Source organism: Nycticebus coucang, chromosome 3 (genome assembly GCF_027406575.1).
Source record: "Nycticebus coucang isolate mNycCou1 chromosome 3, mNycCou1.pri, whole genome shotgun sequence".
Taxonomy (NCBI): domain Eukaryota; kingdom Metazoa; phylum Chordata; class Mammalia; order Primates; family Lorisidae; genus Nycticebus; species Nycticebus coucang.
In genome coordinates this window covers 73989865-74009752 of record NC_069782.1, presented here as the reverse complement: position 1 = coordinate 74009752, position 19888 = coordinate 73989865, and the positions used below count along the sequence as shown (strand labels likewise).

The 19888-nt window shown below is 43.4% G+C and overlaps 2 pseudogenes; one reads left to right on the top strand and one right to left on the bottom strand.

Annotated features, from left to right (window-relative positions):
• Positions 1–6263: 6263 nt before the first annotated feature.
• Positions 6264–6640, bottom strand: LOC128582377 (activated RNA polymerase II transcriptional coactivator p15-like; annotated as a pseudogene).
• Positions 6641–18951: 12311 nt separating this feature from the next.
• LOC128581027 (60S ribosomal protein L29-like) lies at positions 18952–19462 on the top strand (annotated as a pseudogene).
• Positions 19463–19888: the final 426 nt, after the last annotated feature.

Sequence of the window (19888 nt, the reverse complement as noted above, 5' to 3'; positions counted from 1 at the left end):
TTCTTGTTTGGTTTATTGAAGATTAGGTGGTTGTAAGATGTTAGTTTCATTTCCTGGTTTTCTATTTGATTCCAAATGTCTATGTCTCTATCTTTGTGCCAGTATCATGCTGTCTTGACCACTATGGCTTTGTAGTACAGACTAAAATCTGGTATGGTGATGCGCCCAGCTTTATTTTTATTACTAAGAACTGCCTTAGCTATATGGGTTTTTTTTCTGGTTCCATACAAAATGCAGAATCATTTTTTTCCAAGTCTTGAAAGTACGATGTTGGTATTTTAATAGGAATGGCATTGAATCAGTAAATTGCTTTGGGAAGTATAGACATTTTAACAATGTTGATTCTTCCAGCCATGAGCATGGTATGTTCTTCCATTTGTTAATATCCTCTGCTATTTCCTTTCTTAGGGTTTCATAACTTTCTTTATACAGGTCCTTCATCTCTTTTGTGAGGTATATTCCTAGGTATTTCATTCTCTTTGAAGCTATGGTGAAGGGAGTTGTGTCCTTAATTAGCCTCTCATCTTGACTATTATTGCCATATACAAAGGCTACTGACTTGTGGACATTGATTTTATATCCTGAGACGTTACTGTATTTTTTGATGAATTTCAGGAGTCTTCTGGTTGAGTCTTTGGGGGTGAGTGGGGTTCTCTAAGTATAACATCATATTGTCAGCAAAGAGGGAGACTTTGACCTCCTCTGCTCCTATTTGGATGCCCTTTATTTCCTTGTCTTGCCTAATTGTATTGGCTAGAACTTCCAGCACTATGTTGAATAGTAAAGGTGACAGAGGACAACCTTATCTGGTTCCAGTTCTAAGAGGAAAAGCTTTCAGTCTTACTCCATTCACTAAAATATTAGCTGTGGTTTTGTCATAGATAGCTTCGATCAGTTTCAGAAATGTGCCACGTATACCTACACTCTTCAGTGTTCTAATTAGAAAAGGATGCTGGATTTTATCGAATGCTTTTTCTGCATCTATTGAGAGAATCATCTGGTTTTGTTTTTGCTTCTATTAATATGGTGAATAATGTTTATGGACTTGTGTATGCTAAACCAGCCTTGCATCCCTGGGATGAAACCTACTTGATCGTGATGTATGACTTTTTTGATGATAAGCTGTAATCTACTGGGTAGGATTTTGTTGAGAATTTTTGCATCTATATTCACTAGTGAAATTGGTCTGAAATTCTCCTTTTTAGTTGGGTCTTTTCCTGGTTTGGGTATCAGGGTGATGTTTGCTTCATAGAATGTGTTGGGGAAGATTCCTTCTTCCTCAATTTTTTTGGAATAATTTCTGCAGTACAGGAATAAACTCTTCCTTGAAGGTTTAATAGAATTCTGGTGTGAAGCCATCCAGACCAGGGCATTTTTTTGTTGGAAGATTTGTTATTGTTACTTTGATCTCGGTGCTTGAAATTGGTCTGTTGAGGAGCTCTATTTCTTCCTGGCTAAGTCTAGGATGATGGTGTGATTCCAAATATTGATCCATTTCCTTCATATTGTCACTGGGCATAGTGTCTCTGGTAGTATTCAGAGATGATCTCTTGTATCTCTGTGGCATCAGTTGTTATTTCCCCTTTATCCTTTCTGATTGAGGTTACTAGAGATTTTACTTTTCTACTTCTAGTTATTCTGGCCAAAGGTTTATCTATTTTATATATTTTTTCAAAACACCAACTCCTTATTTCATTAATTTTCTGAATGATTCTTTGGTTTTCAATTTCATTGATCTTTGATTTAATTCTGGATATTACTTTTCTTCTGCTCGGTTTAGGCTTAGATTGTTCTTCTTTTTCCAATTCCATAAGATGGCTTGTGAGTTTGTTGATGCTCTCTCTTTCTGTTTTTCGAATGTAGGCATCTGAAGTGATAAATTTTCCCCTCAGAACTGCTTTGCAGTATCCCACAGGTTTGTGGTCTGAGAAGATACAAGGTAAAATTTTAATTCTTTCGATTCTGTTGAGGTTTGTTTTGTGTCCTAGGATGTGATCAATTTTGGAGAATGTTCCGTGGGGTGATGAGAAGAACGTATATTTTTTATCTTTGGGATGGACTGTTCTACAAGCATAGTTGTTCTAGGGGCTCATTTAAGTCCCTTATGTCTTTGTTTAATTTATGTTTAGAGGATCTGTCCAGCTCTGTATGAGGAGTATTAAATTCCCCTGTTATTATGGTGTTATAGGATATCATATTGCTCAGACTAAGTAAGGTCTGTTTCAAGAATCTGGGAGCATTTAAGTTGGGTGCATAAATATTTAGAATTGAAATATCTTCTTGTTGTATTTTTCCCTTGACCAATATCAAGTGACCATCTTTGTCTTTTTTGACTTTAGTTGCTTTAAATCCACATGTATCTGAAAATAAGATTGCAACCCCTTTTTTCTTCTGAATTCCATTTGCCTGAAAAATTGTCTTTCATTCCTTACCTCTGAGTTTTAATTTGTCTTTTGAAGTTAGGTATGTTTCCTGCAGACAGCAAATGGATGGCTGTGTTTTTTAATCCAGTCAGCCAATCTATGCCTTTCCAGTGGGGAATTCAAGCCATTAATATTTATTGAGATAATTGATAAGTGTGGTAGCATTTTATTCATCTTATTTTGTGAGAGTCCACTGCTTAGTTTTATCTTTTGCATCGTTGTGGAAGTTAGGTTCTGTCCTTTAGTTTCTGAGTTCTTACTTTGCTGTTGATCCATTGTGATGGTCAGTGTGTGGAATAGATTGAAGTATTTCCTGTAGAGCTGGTCTTGTTGTAGCAAATTTCCTCAATGTTTGTATATCCGTAAATGATTTGATTTCTTTGCCAATTTTAAAGCTTAGCTTAGCAGGATATAGAATTCTGGCTGGAAATTGTTCTGTTTAATTAGATTAAAGATAGATGACCATTGTCTTCTTGCTTGAAAAATTTCATTAGAGAAGTCTGCGGTCACCCTGATGGATTTGCCCCTGTAGGTTAACTGGCACTTACTCCTGGCAGCTTGCAGAATCATTTCTTTTGTCTTGACTTTGGACAGGTTCATCAAAATGAGTCTTGGAGAAGCTCAGTTAGAGCTGAGGTGACTAGGGGTCCAAAATCCCTGTGAAAGGAGTGTGTCAGAATCTTTGGTGATATTTGGGAAATTTTTATTTATAATATTCTCTATTATGGTTTCCATTCCCCTGGGGCATTCTTGTTCCCCTTCTGGGATACCTATAACTTGTATGTTTGAACGCTTCATGAAGTCCCATAGTTCTGTCAGTGAATGTTCTGCTTTCTCTCTCTTCTTTTCTGCTTCCTTAACTATCTGAGTTATCTCAAGAGCTTTGTCCTCTACCTCTGAAATTCTTTCTTCTGCATGGTCTAATCTGTTGTTGATACTTTCTATTGCATCTTTAAGTTTCCTAATTGACTGCTTCAGTTCCTTCAGCTCTGCTATATCCTTTCTATATTATTCATATTTTTTATCTTATATTTGATTCTGTTTTTGGATTTTCTTTTGGTTATTTTCCACTTTATCAGCAGTTTCTTTCATTGTTTCTATCATTGCATTCATTGTTTTCATCATTTGTATTATAAATTCCCTTTCCGTCATTTCTAACATTTCTTTATAGGTGGAATCCTCTATAGTAGCTACCTCATAGTCCCGTGGGGGGGGGGGGTTGCTCTGGACTGGTTTTTCATGTTGCCAGGATTTTTCTACTGATTCTTCCTTATGAGTGTTTTCTTTTATCTGTCTCCTTGTTCTAATTTTCCTTTCACTTCCTCTTGCTCTTTAAGTTACCATGCCTCCGGACTAGGGTTTCAATGAATCCTTTTGGTATAGGACCAGACGGATGAAGAGCAAGAAGAGAAAAAATAAAACAAAAAGAAAAGAAAAGAAAAAAAGAGAAAGGAGAACGGGTGAGTAAAAGGGAATATTGACAAAAAGAAGAGAGGCGCAAAATGAGGGAAACAGGAGCAATATAGGTGCACAGTAGGGTACTTTGACTCAACCTTAAAACCCCCCAACCTCTGGGGGTGCCAGGTTGGGTGGTTCCCTTGAGGTCAGCAGCTCTTTACTAGCCTGTTTGGACACAGTACCCCACCTCCACCAAGTAGAGAGGAAAGACAAAAATGCCATAAATAAAACCAAAACATGCAAACAGAAAACTTTATGGGATAAAATTGGGGGAAAAACAAAATGTAGGGGGAGAAACATTAGCAAAAATGATATTCTAATTGTTAGATAAGGCAACAATGGAAAATTATATTAAAGCTATAAAAGTAAGGAAAGAAAAAAGAGAAAAATCTAGATGGAAATGTTAAAATTAAACAAACAAACAAACAAACAAAAACCAAACCAAAAACAAAGCAGTATATAGATCTTGCTGAATATTGTCTGGGCAACAGGCGATCTTCTGGGGTATGAGATGTTAATCACAATGCTGATATGGCTATCTGAGATGAAGACTGAAGGCCTCTGCTGATTTCTCAAACCCCACAGGGTGTAGAACCTAAATCTGTCTTCAGCCCGCTAAAAAGTCACTTTAAACTGCTAACCTTGGCTAAGCAGAAGCTTTCCCAGGAAAGCACTTGTCACTGGGATCAGTCCTGAAGTGGCTGTCCACTTACTCAGTGTGCCAAAACTGGTCTCACTCTATGCCCAAAAGGGCCAAGGCTGTAAAGCGTCTCATTCCCCACCTTAAGGCTGCTCAGTCACTAGATTAACTGAGTCGCCCAAGGTCTCCTGCCTGATCCTTGCTCTGTGACCCTGAGGGTAGAGCTTGCGAGGGCAGTTCTCCCACAGTGGTTCCACACGGCCCACAGCGGAATGCTATTAGCTCTGTCTGGTTCAGGGGTTCAGTCTGGGGCTCTAGACAATGCTTAAAGTCCTCCTCACTCTTGCCCAAGTTCTCCCAAGGTAGTTCAACTGAGTGCCAAGTCTAAAGAAAACAAAACAGCTCACAGGTAAGGCCTTCCCAGTTTGTAATCTCACTGCTGCTGTACTTACAGTTGCCTGCAGGATTAGACTGAATGAACACACACAACCACTTGCCAATTCTCCACTGCTTTTGTCCTCCTCATGGGGTCCAGAAGTCTCTTGCTGACTCCCTGTGTCCCCAAAGGTATGTTTCTGGGCAGATCCCACCAGCCAGAGATGCCTGTAGTCTTCTCTCCCCAGTCTCACTGTGCCCTGTTGCAAGGAAGCTGTTACTCAGCCGCCATCTTGCTCCTCCCCTGGAACTGTAGCTAAAATTTAAACTAAAATTGAAATAAACTAAAATTTCATACTAATTAAAACTGCTTTGAATATGTGTGAGTGTATGTATATAAGCGTATGTATAGTTGAGCGTTTGTTGTGGGTGTGTGTATTTGTGAATGTATGTTGTGTTTGTGAATGTATGAGTGTATATGTGTGTGTCACGTATATAAGTGTGCATATGTATGTGAAGATATGTTATATATCTACATGTATAAACATGCAAACATGTGAATGTGTGTGTATGTAAGTGGGTGTTTATGGTGTGTGTGTGTGTGTGTGTGAGTTAAGCGCATGTGCATATGTGAGTGTGAGGGGTGTGTGTGTGTATGAGTGTGTGTGTCACATGAACATGAGCACATATATAGGGTCACTGTAGTAGAGCACAACTTGATTCCCTATGGATGAAAAGGATATCAAAGATGCACCTAAAACCAGATCATAGAGAAAGATAGAGGGATAAAAGATATACCTAGAAAATCTCAGACCAAACATAAAAAGCTGGCATGGGAATGCTAATAGTGGACACAACAGAAGCCACAGCAGAAAGTGTTAATGTACATAAAGAGGGACACTATAGTTATGTCCACCAGTAAGACACACTGGCCATGAACTTATGTGCACTTAATAACATAATCTTGCTACAAGGAGAAACTGACAAATTTGCCACCCCAGTGGCAAAACTTTAAAACATTTTCTTAACAGAAATGGATAACTCAAGAAGACAAAAAAATTAGTAAATAAAAGGAAAGGCAGTTTCATGACATTATTTATTTATTTATTTATTTGTTTATTGAGATTATAGTTTTTCATTTTATTATTTTACATGGATTGTGGGCACAAAGCAATCCTCCTTAATAAAGTTGACAATTAGTTTCACTCAGAACATTTTTAATAATGCACATTAAAAAAAGTATTCATCTTACAAATTGTTCTGCAATCCAAACATGCAATAGCTTGGAGCACATTTAGAAAACAAAGCCAATGTAAAAAGACAGATTAAAACAACTAGAACAGTATAGGTTTTGTCTGGCTCATATTTTACAGTTTTCTTACTGCATCATCAATGTCAGAAATCTGTTCCTTCAGCTGGCTCCACTGCTCCAGATTTAAAGAAATACCTTTCCTTCCTGGTTTCATTTCACTTTGTGGATCCATCCGATATTCTCTAATATCAATAAAAACCTTCCCTTTAAAGTCCACTAACGTACCTCATTTTCCCAATCTGAAACATGTCATCATCTCTGCTGCTGCCACTGTTTGGAAGATGACAGCACTCTTGAAGTTTCACCAGTCTTTTGCTTATTCACAGGTTTTTCTGGAGCAACTTGCTTTTTCCTCTTTAACTTTTTATCAACTTCACTGTCTGAAACACTGCCAGAAGAGCTTGAAGAATCGAGTTCCTTTGATTTAGGCATTGTTCTGCTCCTGCAATCTTGTACACTCCTGCTCACTCGCTCGTGACCGACTGTCATGACATTTTTTAAATGGCATTATACGGTCCACTTTTTGGGACCATAATATAATAAATTGAAAATTCACATTTAAGAAATACTTGTATAACAGTATGCTTGGAAATTTACAAATTGCACTCTTAAGTGACTAAAACCAAGATGGGAATATCAAATCATTAAGTACTGTAGGACAGGAAACTGCTATACAGTAAAACTTGTGGAATGTAGCTAAAGTAGTATTTAGAGGAAAATGTATAGCCTTTCAATGTGTATACTAATTGAACAGCAAGAAAGGTTTAAAAGTATTTAAATTGAAAAGCAAGAAAAAGGAAGTGATAAAGAATAGAATTAATAAAAAAGTTAAAAGAAGAGCATAAATAAGGCCCAATTTTTTTAAAATGCCAATAACAAATGTAAGTAAGAAAAAGGACTCTATTCTCAGAACCCAGGTACCTGGGTATTCCACCCCAGAGTCCTCTGCTCCACCAGACCTGGTCTCTGACTGTGGGTGAGTTACTCAGCTCTGGTGCCCAGGACACATGCATGCTCTCTAAGGTCCTTGCCCTCTAGACAGCCTGTGTTCTGTCAAATGGTGACAATAAACCCACCTGCCTGTGCCCAGGGATGTGGAACAAACAAGGAATACCAAGGGCTTGTTCAACTATCAAGCCCTGAGTAAGTTTATGATTCAGTGTAAGTGGCATGTAAGAAGCTTGACGTGCATAAGCACTTGGTTAGCTCTCTATTTACTCAGCATCCTGGGTGGGCTCCTGCTACTTGCTCTTCCAGAGGGAGGGAGATGGAGCCTGGACTTTGCAGTCCTTCTCCACCAAAATATGAAGAAATGGCCCATGGTGGAAAGTGTTCTGCCCCACTCTGTGAGTGCAGAAGACACTTTGGAGCATAGCTCAAGTGTCCCACTGTGGCCTTCAATCCACGTCATTCCCTTTTCTGAGTCCACAGTCCACCCAGCTGCTCTGACTCTAGGGATCTGCAGGAAGTGGAAGCCCCCTCCAAAGGATCTGACTCACATAGGGCTGCCCCCAGGGGGTCAGGTGCTTGCCCTCTGAGGGGTCTTCTGAGGAACAGAGACAAACACCCCTGGCTCAAGCACCCCTTCCCTCAAGCATCCTGATGCAAAAACTTAAATACAGTGTCACCCCACTGCAAACTCCTTAACATATAATTTTCTCAGGTATGAATATTTCCTTCTTACCCACTATCACCCCCATTTCATGGATGAGAGAATTAAGTCTAAGAGGGATAAGTAACACGCCCATGATCCCAGTGCAGTAAGATGGAGTCAGGACTTGGCCAGGATAATCCAACTCCAGCCTTCATCCCCAGACGCTGGCCCTTTTGTCTTGTTGGGGGCAGGCAGTCACCCGAGTTTCCCTCAGAGCTCTCCCCACTGGCTGTGTTTCTCAGGGACACAATCCTGTGCATCAGTCACCTGCCAGCAGGAGGGAAAAGCTGGCAGCCAATTTGCAGAGAAGCTTTTTCTCCTAGTGGAACTGGAGATAAAGAGGACTGCATTAACCCCGGATCCATTTCCCACCTGGGGTTCTCACTGTGCTTTACTGCCACCTAAAGAAGCTGGTGGCACTAACAGTCACAACTTCCATCAGTTGCAGAGGCCAGGGCAGGAAGTTGGTAGGGGAATCCATCTTCCTCCCCTTGATGTATGGGGGAACAGAGACCCTGACCATCAAGCCATCAGGAATTCCTCATCTGCCCACAATGTGTCCCCAAAGGGAATGTTAATCAATAGATCCAATCCTCGACCCCATCCTATGGGCTGCCTGGTAAAAATGGCTTTGTTATGCTCCCTCCTGGGAAGGGTTATATTCACAGGGCTGCTGTTTAAGGCAGGGTAGGCCTTCCTGAGGCAAGGATCTTTGGGCTGTGGGCTGCTTTGACCAAGGGGAGCCCCTGCCTCTGCCCAGGAAACATGCCTCCCACACACCCAGGCTCCCTTGTGGGTGGCTTGTCAGCCCACGTCAACCAGGGTCTCCTCCATGTTCATGATGGGCACTGTGGGTGCTGACGTGGCCCCAGGGACAGGTATCCATCTCTCCAGCTGTACAGCATGTCTCCATCTGCCTGCAGGAGCATCCTGGCTCCAATCTTGCCCAGTGTCCTCAGTTTCTGCATCAGAGAAATGATGTGAAGGGTCCACCTTGCCCCTGGCCATGAGTCTCTCCTGCTCCTGACTTAGCAGTCACTTTTCTGGACCTGAGAAGGAGTTGGGGGTGGGGGCTGTCTAATCCCTTCCGGGGGTTACTGGGGTGGAGAAGTAGGTCATGCAGCTGCAGCACTGGCCCCAAGGCAGGGCTGCCGAGCCTGGGAGAGGCCTGTGCCTCAACCCAGACCATGGAAGACAAGGCCCTTCCCCCCATAGCTCCAGGGCTCCCTCTGCCCTCTGGCTGCACTTCCCTGGTCACACTCCCTGAACCTCCAGGACACTTGTGGCTCTCCCATCCTGTGTCTGTCACCGCTGTCCTCACTTACAGGGCTCTGAGTTGGCACAAGTGCAGTGTCGCAACTCTCAAAGGTACAGGGCCTCAGGCAGGAAGTGGCACTGGAGTGCAGGGTACACCTAGGGCGCAGGGCCTGCAGGAGGAGGCTTGATGACTGCCAGCCTGCATGGTGACTGTGGCTGCGCTTAGCTCTGCTCTCAGGTGTGCACTGTCAGGAAATCCCAGGGGACCTTTTAAATCACCCAGCATCAGTCCAGGACAGGCTGGAAGGAAGCCTAACTTCTAGTGGGGAGTGTTCGTCATACTGCAGGCAGCCCTAGCTGGGGAGCACTCAGAGCTCAGCCAGCACAAACTGGAGGTCTACTCAGGTCCCCCACACTGCACCTCAGGCTCTATTGTAGCCTGGACAAGAGCAGTCCTCCAGGGGTGAGTCTAGCCAGCAGGGATGTCTCTGGGACACTGTCCTGAGACCCTGGCCCCTTAGTGCTCTTGGTCTCTCCCAGGTTGTTCCTGGAGCCCCAGCAGGCCAGCCTGAACTGCACCCCTTGCTCCTCTCAATACACTTCCACCCCTGTGTTGCCACACTAGCAAGAGACTGCCCTGGGCAGCTCAGGTGTCTGGGCCTAATGTGGGTGAAGGCCTGCCCTGCTCTGTGTCACTTGTAGGCTCCAAAGTGGTTGTACAGGACCCAGAGTCTTCCCAGGGACGCTGCCCTTTCTGATCTGGCCCCACTGGGCTCTGGCCTCTGCTGAGGAACCCCTGCCTTTGCCAGTGACAAAGTCTCCATGGACACTTATGTATGGCATGGTGTGTGTGTTAGAGAGAGAGGGAGAAACAACAGTGGTCTTGGTGGCCGAAGGTCCCCCCTTGCAGAGGTGGGGACAGGAAAAGGAAGGGAGGAACCTTGGCCTCTCCTGTTGTCTGGGTGCCCCAGTACTAGGGCATGCCTCCCTGGTTTCCTGCACTCTCCACAGCTTGGCCTCCCAGGGCCGAGTGTGTCCTGCAAGCGTCTCCAGGTGTGAAGAATGGTGCTGAGCAGTCATTAGTCCTGCCTGTTGCCTGCCACTCCGTCCTGGAGAGAGGCGTCCATCTCTCCAGAGGACAGCATGGACTCAGGTAGTGGTGAGTTCTCTGTATAGTGTGAGGAACTAGGTGTCTGCTTTTGCCCATGTAGCTGCACAGAGGCCCTGTGGCCCGCAAAGCTGATGCCACAAAGCCTCCAGCCCCTGTGTCAGAATGTGGGGCCACCCAGACCTCTGGATCCCAGCACCAGTTCTCAGAAAGGACATGGGACAGAGGAACATGCCAAGAACACCAAGGGGATGCAGCCAGCCAAATGCAGGGCAGTGGGTCTGTGAGACAGAAACAGCAAAAGAGGAAACGTGAGGTGGGGAGTTGGGGGGAGGAGCAGCTGTAGATAAGGGTGAGCCTTGATTGGATCCGGGTCAAAAATGAATCACAAAAAAAAAGACTTTGCAGACAATTGGAAATGTGAACACTGATTGGGTATTTGATGATAATAAGGAATTATGGTTAATTTTTCAGATGTGAAAATAGTGTTATGTCTGTTTATTTCTAGAGATATACTGAAATATTTATGGATGAAACAACATGATGACATCTTATATTCACTTTGAAATAAGAGGGGAAGAAGATGTGGTGTGGTGAGCCATGTGGGGCTGTAGGTTGGTAGTTTGGGGTGGATGGTGGGTGTTCAGGGGCTTATTACACCATTCTGTTTACATTTATATATGCTTGGAATTCTCCACGAGAAAGGGTAACAAAGTGAAATGAAACCATGAGGCGGACTCCACGTGGATGGTATGATGGTCTGCAGCATGTCCTCTGGCAGCAGCTTCCACAACCCCTTCCCCAAACGGGGGGCAGCTCTGACGCCCCTTCCCCCCGGAACAGGCAGTAGCAGGCAGCAGGCTGGCCAAGGCCTTTCATCAGCAGAGAAACGCTTTGCTCCCTGTTCAGATTCACACAGGTGGAGATTGTCGTGCCCAGGTAAGAGCAGATCCCCAGCAGCCACCCTGGGGTGGGAGCCACACAAGCAGGAGAGCGACTGTTGCCTCTCAACAAAGAGAAGGGCTCTGCTCCTTCATGCAGGAAGAAGATGGAGTGGCAGTGGGTGCGAGAACAGGGCAGGAATGAACCAGGGGAAACAGCCACAGAGGCAAAGAAATGGGAAAGATGCTATAGATGCTTTTACTTCACATTATGCACATTTCAGGCATTTTTAGCTTTGCCAACTGCTATGCAGGTAAATTTGAATACCTGGATAGGCAGAATAACTTTCTAGAACCACACATATGACCAAAATTAACCCTTGAAGAATATAAATAAAGTTTATAAACATAAACTTTGACACTACAAAGGCGTTTAATAGTTCGATAGTCATCAGCTGTAGTAAGTGGGAGGAGACAGATATCTGTGCAAATATGCACCCACCCACAGGCAAAACCTCACAGATACACTGCCACTAAGGCAAAAGAATAGGCCAGGACTCTCGCTGTGATCCTACATTGCAGCCAATCACGACAGAGAAGTGGGACACAGGAGAAGAGAGGGAGGCAGAGTGCTCATCACAGGCAGATATGTGACTCGCTGCCAAGGGAACCCAACAAAATCAGGTACAAGTAAGAGAATTCTGTAGAGTTGCTGTGATCAAATATAGTACACAAAAATCAGGGGCTTTCTAATGCATAAATCACTACTAAACAAAGATGTAATGAAATAAAAAATTTCATTCACAAAAGCAATACATAAAGTAAAAATATTTAGAAATCATCTTACTAATTGTGTGGAACCTTTAGGAAGAAAACTCAGAACTGCTACTGAAGGATATAAAAAGTCTTGTGCTAGAATTGTAAAATCTACAACTATAATTAAGATGGTTTGATAGTGCACGAGAAATTTATAAGACAAAGTCCAAAAATGGCATCAAAATGGAAATAGGGTGGCACTACAGTCATGAGGGCAGTAATGGACCATTAGGTAAGTCAAGTGTGACAACAGATCAGCTGGATGGAATAATGAGATTTTTTTGTTAGAATAAAGTTATTTGACTCTAAATCAATTCTGGACATAAAAGAAACTTAAGTATAAAACAAAACCATAAAATTACTAGAAGTAAACATGATTTTTTTTTTTTTTAATTTTAGAGATGAGGTCTCACTCTGGCTCCAGCTGGTCTTGAACCGCTGAGCTCAGGCAATCCATCCATCATGGCCTCCCAAGTGCTGGGATTACAGGCATGAGCCACCCCACACAGCCAACATGATTTTTTGAAAATAAAATCTTTCTAGGCAACATCAAACAAAATTAATTGACTTTAATGATTGATATGTTTGTTTAAACATGTTAAACAAACTCTAGTATGGTAAAACAAACAAACAAACAAACAAATTGGGGAAAAATATCTTCAACACATGAGACAGCCAACGGCCCTGTTTCCTAAAGGGACCAAAAGCTCTCATGCACCCATAAGAAAAGATAACCCAATAGAAAAGCAAACAAAAATGTAAAGAAGAAGGTGCTGAACTTCACTCATAACTAAATAAACACAAAATACAAATGAGATGCTTTTCTCATTTGAAATTGTTAATATCATGCCCTTCGGAACGATGTGCAAATCTTTTCAAAGCAATTTGGCAAACTCCCTTTACAAATTAAAAAATTTGCTTTTGCCCAGGTTATTTTTAGCTGATTCTTCTGGATTATACTATCAGAAATTTTTCCTAAGAAAACACTTGGAAATTCTTCCAAGTAGAATTTGAACAAGTACCGTCCCCTAGAGCGTCATCTGCAAGGGTGGAAGCTGGGAACAGCCTGGTGTTGCCTGTGCAGATGCTGAATTTGCATAAATGTGTTTCTGAAGATACACACCAGAAATGGTTAATAGTGATCACCCTGGGGAGAGGAACTGTTGAGGGGGAGGGTGCTGTGGGCTTTTACTTTACATTATGCACATTTCAGGCATTTCAGGGCTATTTGAGGTTTATTAGGTACAGGTATCACTTTTAGTAAAAAACAAATTAAAACAACAATAGCAACAGCAAAACAACACACGGATAAAGGAACAAAAACTGGAAAAACTCAACTTACTACTTTAACAGAAGGTGCCAGAAGTATGGGCCAATTTATCCTAAGAAGTCGACAAGTAGCAAATATACCATTTCAAGAGCATCTACACAGTCGTGATCATCCAAAGACTGAGTGAGAGAGCTCTGAGCAGCAAGCCCCGGCCCTGGACAGGACAGCCCCATGATGATCATGCATACCTTCTCCCCAGAAAGTTCCTCCGAAATTCAGAGGGACTGAGCAAGTTACGAGAAAAAATACCCTGATTCAAATGATCTATAAAATGTGTATCAAGCAGTGAAAAAACATTACAATGCCTTATGCTTCATAAGTCAGAGTGGCTCATGTCTCTCAGTCTCCTGACCTGGCCGTTGGACCTAAACCCCTTGGTGGGACCTTGCTCTTAATGGCATCTCAGAGTGGGTGGGTGGGATGTGGGCTTGGAAGTCTCTGTAACCCCCTGAGATGCTGGACCTCTCTGGGTCTCACACTTAGGCTAAGTTAAAGGAGCCTGTCCAGTCTAGGTGTTGAGGGACACAGAGGACATTGGGGACACAGCCAGGGACTGGGCCCCCCCTAGAGAGGCACAGGTCCCCTCCCCATGCCTTCCCTCAGCAGGGCTGTGTGGGGCAGGAATGCAGAGGTGCACAGAGTCCCTCTTATACTCTACCCAGTAAAAGGCCCCTGGTTGGTTTCCACCTGCTCCTGCCTCTGCCCTGGGGCAGTGCAGTGCTGTGCAGGGACCTGCTTCCATAAGGCATAGAGATCAGCTACAGACCTTCCTTTATGGAGACAGAGCAGGGCTGTGGTGCTTCCCTAGCTGTGTCAGTGGCATTACAAGTCTCCCAAAGGCTGGGTGGGTGGCCCAGTATGGTCCTGGGAGCTCTTGGGGGTGGAGACGGCCCCAGCCTGACACTGGGTCTGGGCCGAGCGGAAGCTGCCATGGTGAGGCTGGTGGCTGGGGCAGCAGAGCCAGGCCTTCATTCGATTTGGGAGCGCCTCTGTGGCCCAGGCCTCTGGTTTGACTCCTATTGAATTAGTCAGTTGAACAGAGCAGGAAGGAGCTGTTCCCCTAATTGTACTTGATGGATCTCTCTGTCCTGCTCAGATGCCAGACACAAGATAGCGGCCCCTTCTTTGCATCTCGGTCCGATCTGCTGCTTTGGGGCCAGTGACTGCTCTGTACAAAGGGGTGTAGGGGCCCAGCCCCCCACCTCCCCAGGAGCAGGGCTCAGGAGCCCGAGGGCAAGCTCCCTCACAGCAGCAAAGGCCAGGAGGCCACAGGGGACAGAACAGTGTCTGACTGACTCCCAGGGGTTAAGGGCTCCTTGTCTGCATAATTGTCTCCCCTTTAATTATGGAGAATGGATGCGCCTCTTAATTTGCTTTAGGACCCTCAGATGACATTCTGAGAAGGATGGCATCCGCTCCCCAGCACATGCCTGGGCCTCCAGGCCCATCCTCTGTCTCTATCCCCACAGCCAAACCTTGCCTGCTCCACACAAGATTTTGGTGACAACTCCAGAGGGAAGCAGCCCCTGCCCCAGGGCACCCAGCCCCACCCAGCTCAGAGGAGGCTCCCCTCTGGAGCACCCAATGGGGGGCAATTTCCCTTTGTCTGAGAATCTTGCTGAGCACTGGAAATACGCCAGGCCTGAGAGGAAGAAGGAAACCAGGGCCTTACCCCGCCTTCAGAAGAAGGGCTCACCCAGGGCTCTCAATGGGCCACTAGGCCTCATCTTCCCTTTCAGGGGGAGAAGGATGGGGCCTTCTCATGGCTAAGGCCACCCTGGGTGCTTGGTGGGGGAGCCCCTTGGGGCATCTCAGCTTCCTCATTCTCTTCTCCCCCACCATGAGACCGACAGCCCTTCAGGCAGCCCACAAATGCCCAGACAGAGGGGCTTTTGCAGGGGGCACTGGTGCACCTGCTACCTAGTAAAGAAATGGGAGCACACTCACCCTAACTCCTCCAAATGCATTCCAGAGCAGTTATGATCTCATATCAACAAAGAAACAACAACATGGTGAGGGTGGGAAGGGCCTTTCCAATCATAAAACACAGTGGAAACTAAAAAAATGAAGGATTCAACTCACTTCAAAATTAAAAAGCAAAGCAAAATGAACAGACAAAGCTCCCAGGCCAAGTTCAAAGACAAACAATGTCTCCCTCAAGGAAATGTCATTGCACACACATAACCAGTGGACCATTGTCCTTTCTGTGAAGGGCAAGACAGAGTGGTACATCAGAGAGTCATGTGGGCCAGGAGGGAGCAGAAGAAACCAGGAGACCCTGGTTCATGCAGCAACGTGATTTTCTTTTTAAATTCCTTTTCTTTCTTTCCTTCTTTCTTCTTCCTTTTCTCTTCTCTTCTCTTCTCTTCTCTTCTCTTCTCTTCTCTTCTCTTCTCTTCTCTTCTCTTCTCTTCTCTTCTCTTCTCTCTCTTTCTTTCTTTCACAGAGACAAGGGTTGGGGTGGGAAATCTTACTCTTGCTCAGGCTGGTCTTGAAATCCTAAGCTCAGGCAATCTTTTTGCCTCCTTCTTCCAGAGTGCTAGGATTATAGGCATGACCCACCGTGCCTGGCCCAGGGTGATTTTCCAGTTTCTGATTCTCATGTTATTTTCTGTTTTGTCCTCTCAAAAAGTGGGAAGAGCCCAGAGGCAGCCACTCTCCCAAAAGCTGAATGCCCTGAATGGTTAGTACTGGTGTTTTGGGAAGGGTAGGCAGAGAGTATCAGAGATGCAGAAAGGGATGAGGGCTCTGGGAGGGTGCAGGGCTCTGGGTACTGTGCTGGCTTCTGCTGGGGGGGCCAGTGTCTGGGAGCTAAAGGGTCTTATGGACAAGGGGTACATGAGCAACGAAGATGCAAGGCCCACATAGGCCAGGACCTCAGAGGCTCATTGGTACCTGGACAGGGGGTCATGAGGCTGGAAAGTCTCCATAAAAGATTCTGGGACCTCAAAGCTGACTTGCAGGGAAGTTTCAAGAAAGGAGGGATGAGGACTTAGAATTGTCAAGAAAGCAAAATGAGAAATTCAGTCCTACGAGTTGTGTATTGAGAGTCACATGTACTTTACTGGTGTGGAATGCAAGTGAAAACAAAAAGTATAAGACTTCCCCATAATAAAGGCAACAACATTTAAAAAATAGTTGAACATTCCTCATAGAAGAAAGTAGGACATGCTTCCATGTAGAATAGATTTGTAGGCAAATTTTCTAGGCAGTGATTCTAGCCTTTGAAACAAAAATGCCCCTTTTAGGAATTTACCTTAAGAAAAAAAATTCAGAGACACGCCCAAGGATTTATATATGGATTTGTTTACAAAATTCAACTTATAATGGCAAAAATTAGAAATGAGCTTAAATATCCGCAAGTTGTGGAATTATGGCATATCTATATATGTTAATCATTTCAGAAAAATATTTGATAACAATATATGCTTGACATACTGTTAGGTGAAACAGGAAGTATGCAAAACATATGCACTTTATATAAAAAAATTCATGTCAAAGAAGTTGGGAGGTTGTCTGCCAAGGTACACAGAAGTCAGGGTGGGGCTGAAGGGCAAGGCTTAAAAAAAGGCTATTTTCTGTATAAATATTTTTTTTATTTTCAACACTTTGTGCAATGGAAGTGTGTTTATTTCATATATCTAGTCTAGCCAGGACAAGGGAGAAGAGGGGGAGGCGTGGGGGGGCAGAAGGGAGAGTGATTGGAGGGATATCACCCAATGTGCACAATGTGAGGGTATTCAGCAGGCCCCTGGGTGGAGGGCTCAACTACAACTTGAACTTTATCTTAGAAATGAAAACAATGTAACCTAAACATTTGTACCCTCATACCAATCTGTAATAAAAATGAATAAATATGTGTTTATTTTATAATCATGTAAAATAAATGGTATTTTTTTTTTTTTGGTAGAGACAGAGTCTCACTTTATGGCCCTCGGTAGAGTGCCGTGGCCTCACACAGCTCACAGCAACCTCCAACTTCTGGGCTTAAGCGATTCTCTTGCCTCAGCCTCCCGAGTAGCTGGGACTACAGGCGCCCGCCACAACACCCGGCTATTTTTTGGTTACAGTTTGGCCGGGGCTGGGTTTGAACCCGCCACCCTCAGTATATGGGGCCAGCGCCTTACCGACTGAGCCACAGGCGCCGCCCAAATAAATGGTATTTTTAAGTTTATCATGGAATCCAACTGTTGGCTAGAGAAAGAAAGGAACAGGAAGGAAAGGCTACTTGCTGAGAGTGTAGCTGAGCCACACTGTAACTCGGAGCCTCAACATTTCTCAATGATGCATGTAACAATCACATTTTCTGTATGAGAAAAATCTGAGAGTTGCAATAACCAACTCAAGTTGCAGGCTGAGAAGTGGCAGAGGTAGTCCTTGACCGAGTCCATCTTCTCAGCAAACCTTTCATTTTCAAATAACCACCCCCCCGAAGCTCACAAATGTATAGCACTAAAAGCTTACATTAGAAAAGAGGAAAAGTCTCAAGTCAGTAATCTAAGTCACTACCTCAAAGAAATATGAGAAAGATCAACAAAATAAACTCAGAGCAGAAATGATAAAGATCAGAGTAGTTAAGAAATTGACAATAGGAAAACAAGAGAACAAAAATCTAGTTCTCCCAAAAAGTCAAGAAATAAATAAACCTCTGGCAAGATTCACAAAGATCAGACAAGAGAAGACTCAAATTGCCAATATCAGGAATCATTACAGATCCTGCAGCCATTTCAAAGATAGTAAGGGAATACTACTTTACACTCAACTTTACACTCAAAATTTTGACGATATAGAAGAAATGGATCAATTCCTTCTAAACCACACAACTACCAAGACTCAACAAGTATGAAATATACAACTTGAATAGTCCTATAACAAGTAAAGAAATTGAATTAAAATTTAAAAGAGATCTCCAGGCCCATAGTTTCCTTGGAGAATTCTACCACATATTAACGCCAATTTTACAAAATCTCTTCAAGAAAACAGAATAGAAGAGAATACTTCCCGATTCATTTTATGAGGCAAGATCCGATCGATACCCAAACCAGGCAAAGATAGTACACAAAAATAAAACTACAGACCAAAATCTCTCATGAACTTCAACACAGGAATTGTCAACAAAAGATTAGCAAGTCAAATTTAGCAATGCATAAAAGGAAAGAAATACGCACCGTGACCAGTTGGGATCTATTTTAAGTATTATATACAAGCCTGATTCACTATTACAACATCAACCAATGTAATACACCCTATCAGGCTAAAGAAGAAAAGTCACACGATCATATCAATTGCTGCAAAGAAGGCATTTGACAAAATTCAATACCTACTGATGATAAAAACTCTTGGGAAACTAGAATAAAGAAGAATTTCCTCAACTTTCTAAAGAGCATGGATGTGATTGTGAAGCTATAAAACTTAAAAAAAAATGGAATGAAAGTTTCAGGATCTAAGATGAGCCAGAATTCTTAGACTTGACACTAAAAACAATCGGGGGCTTCCTTAAAATTAAAAGCTTTTGTGTCTTCTGTGAAAGACCCTCATAAGAGAATGAAAAGACAAGCTACACACTGGGAGAAAATATTTGCAAACTACATACCTGATAAAAACTTTCATTGTCTAGAATAAATGAAAAACTCTCAAACTCAGTAGTAAAACAATCTAATTAGAAAATGGGCAAGAGCTACAGGTTGTGGTGCAGACATGGCCAAATCCAAGAACCACACCACACACAACCAGTCCTGAAAGTGGCACAGAAATGGCATCAAGAAGTCCCGATTGCGAAGATATGAATCTCTTAAGGGGGTAGATCCCAAGTTCCTGAGGAACATGCACTTTGTCAAGAAGCACAACAAGAAGGGCCTGAAGAAGATGCAGGCCAATAATCCCAAGGCCGTGAGTGCACATGCTGAAACTATCCAAGGCCCTTGTAAAGCCCAGGGAGGTTAAGACCAAGATTCCAAAGGGTACCAGCCGTAAACTCAGTCAACTTTCCTACATTGCTCACCCCAAGCTTGGGAAGAGTGCTCGTGCACACATTGCCAAGGGTCTCAGGCTCTGCCAGCCAAAGGCCAAGGATCAAACAAAGGCCCAATCTGCTGCTTCATCTGTAGCTCCAGCTTCAGTTCTAGCTCAGGCTCCCGAAGGTGTCCAGGCCCCCACAAAGGGGCATCTGTCTGCCATGAGGACAAAAAGGGGCATCTGTCTGCCATGAGGACAAAAGGACTAGTGTGACCTCTAGGCTGCTGTCTATACGGGGTTGGCGTCCTCCTGTGCTATTTGTACAAATAAACATGAGGCAGGAAAAAAAAAAGAAAATGGGCAAAAGACACAGTCATATCACATAAGAGGATATACAGATGGCAAAGAAACCCATGAAAATGTTTATCATTTTTTTTAATTTTTTTTAATTTTTATTAAACCATAGCTGCGTACATTAGTATGATCGTGGGGCACCATACACTTGGTTCATAGATCGTTTGACACATTTTCATCACATTAGTTAACATAGCTTTTGTAGCATTTTCTTAGTTATTTTGCTAAGACCTTTACATTCCACATTTACTAGGATTCACATATACCCTTGTAAGATGCACCACAGGTGTAATCCCATTAATCCCCCTCCTTCCTCTTCCCTCTC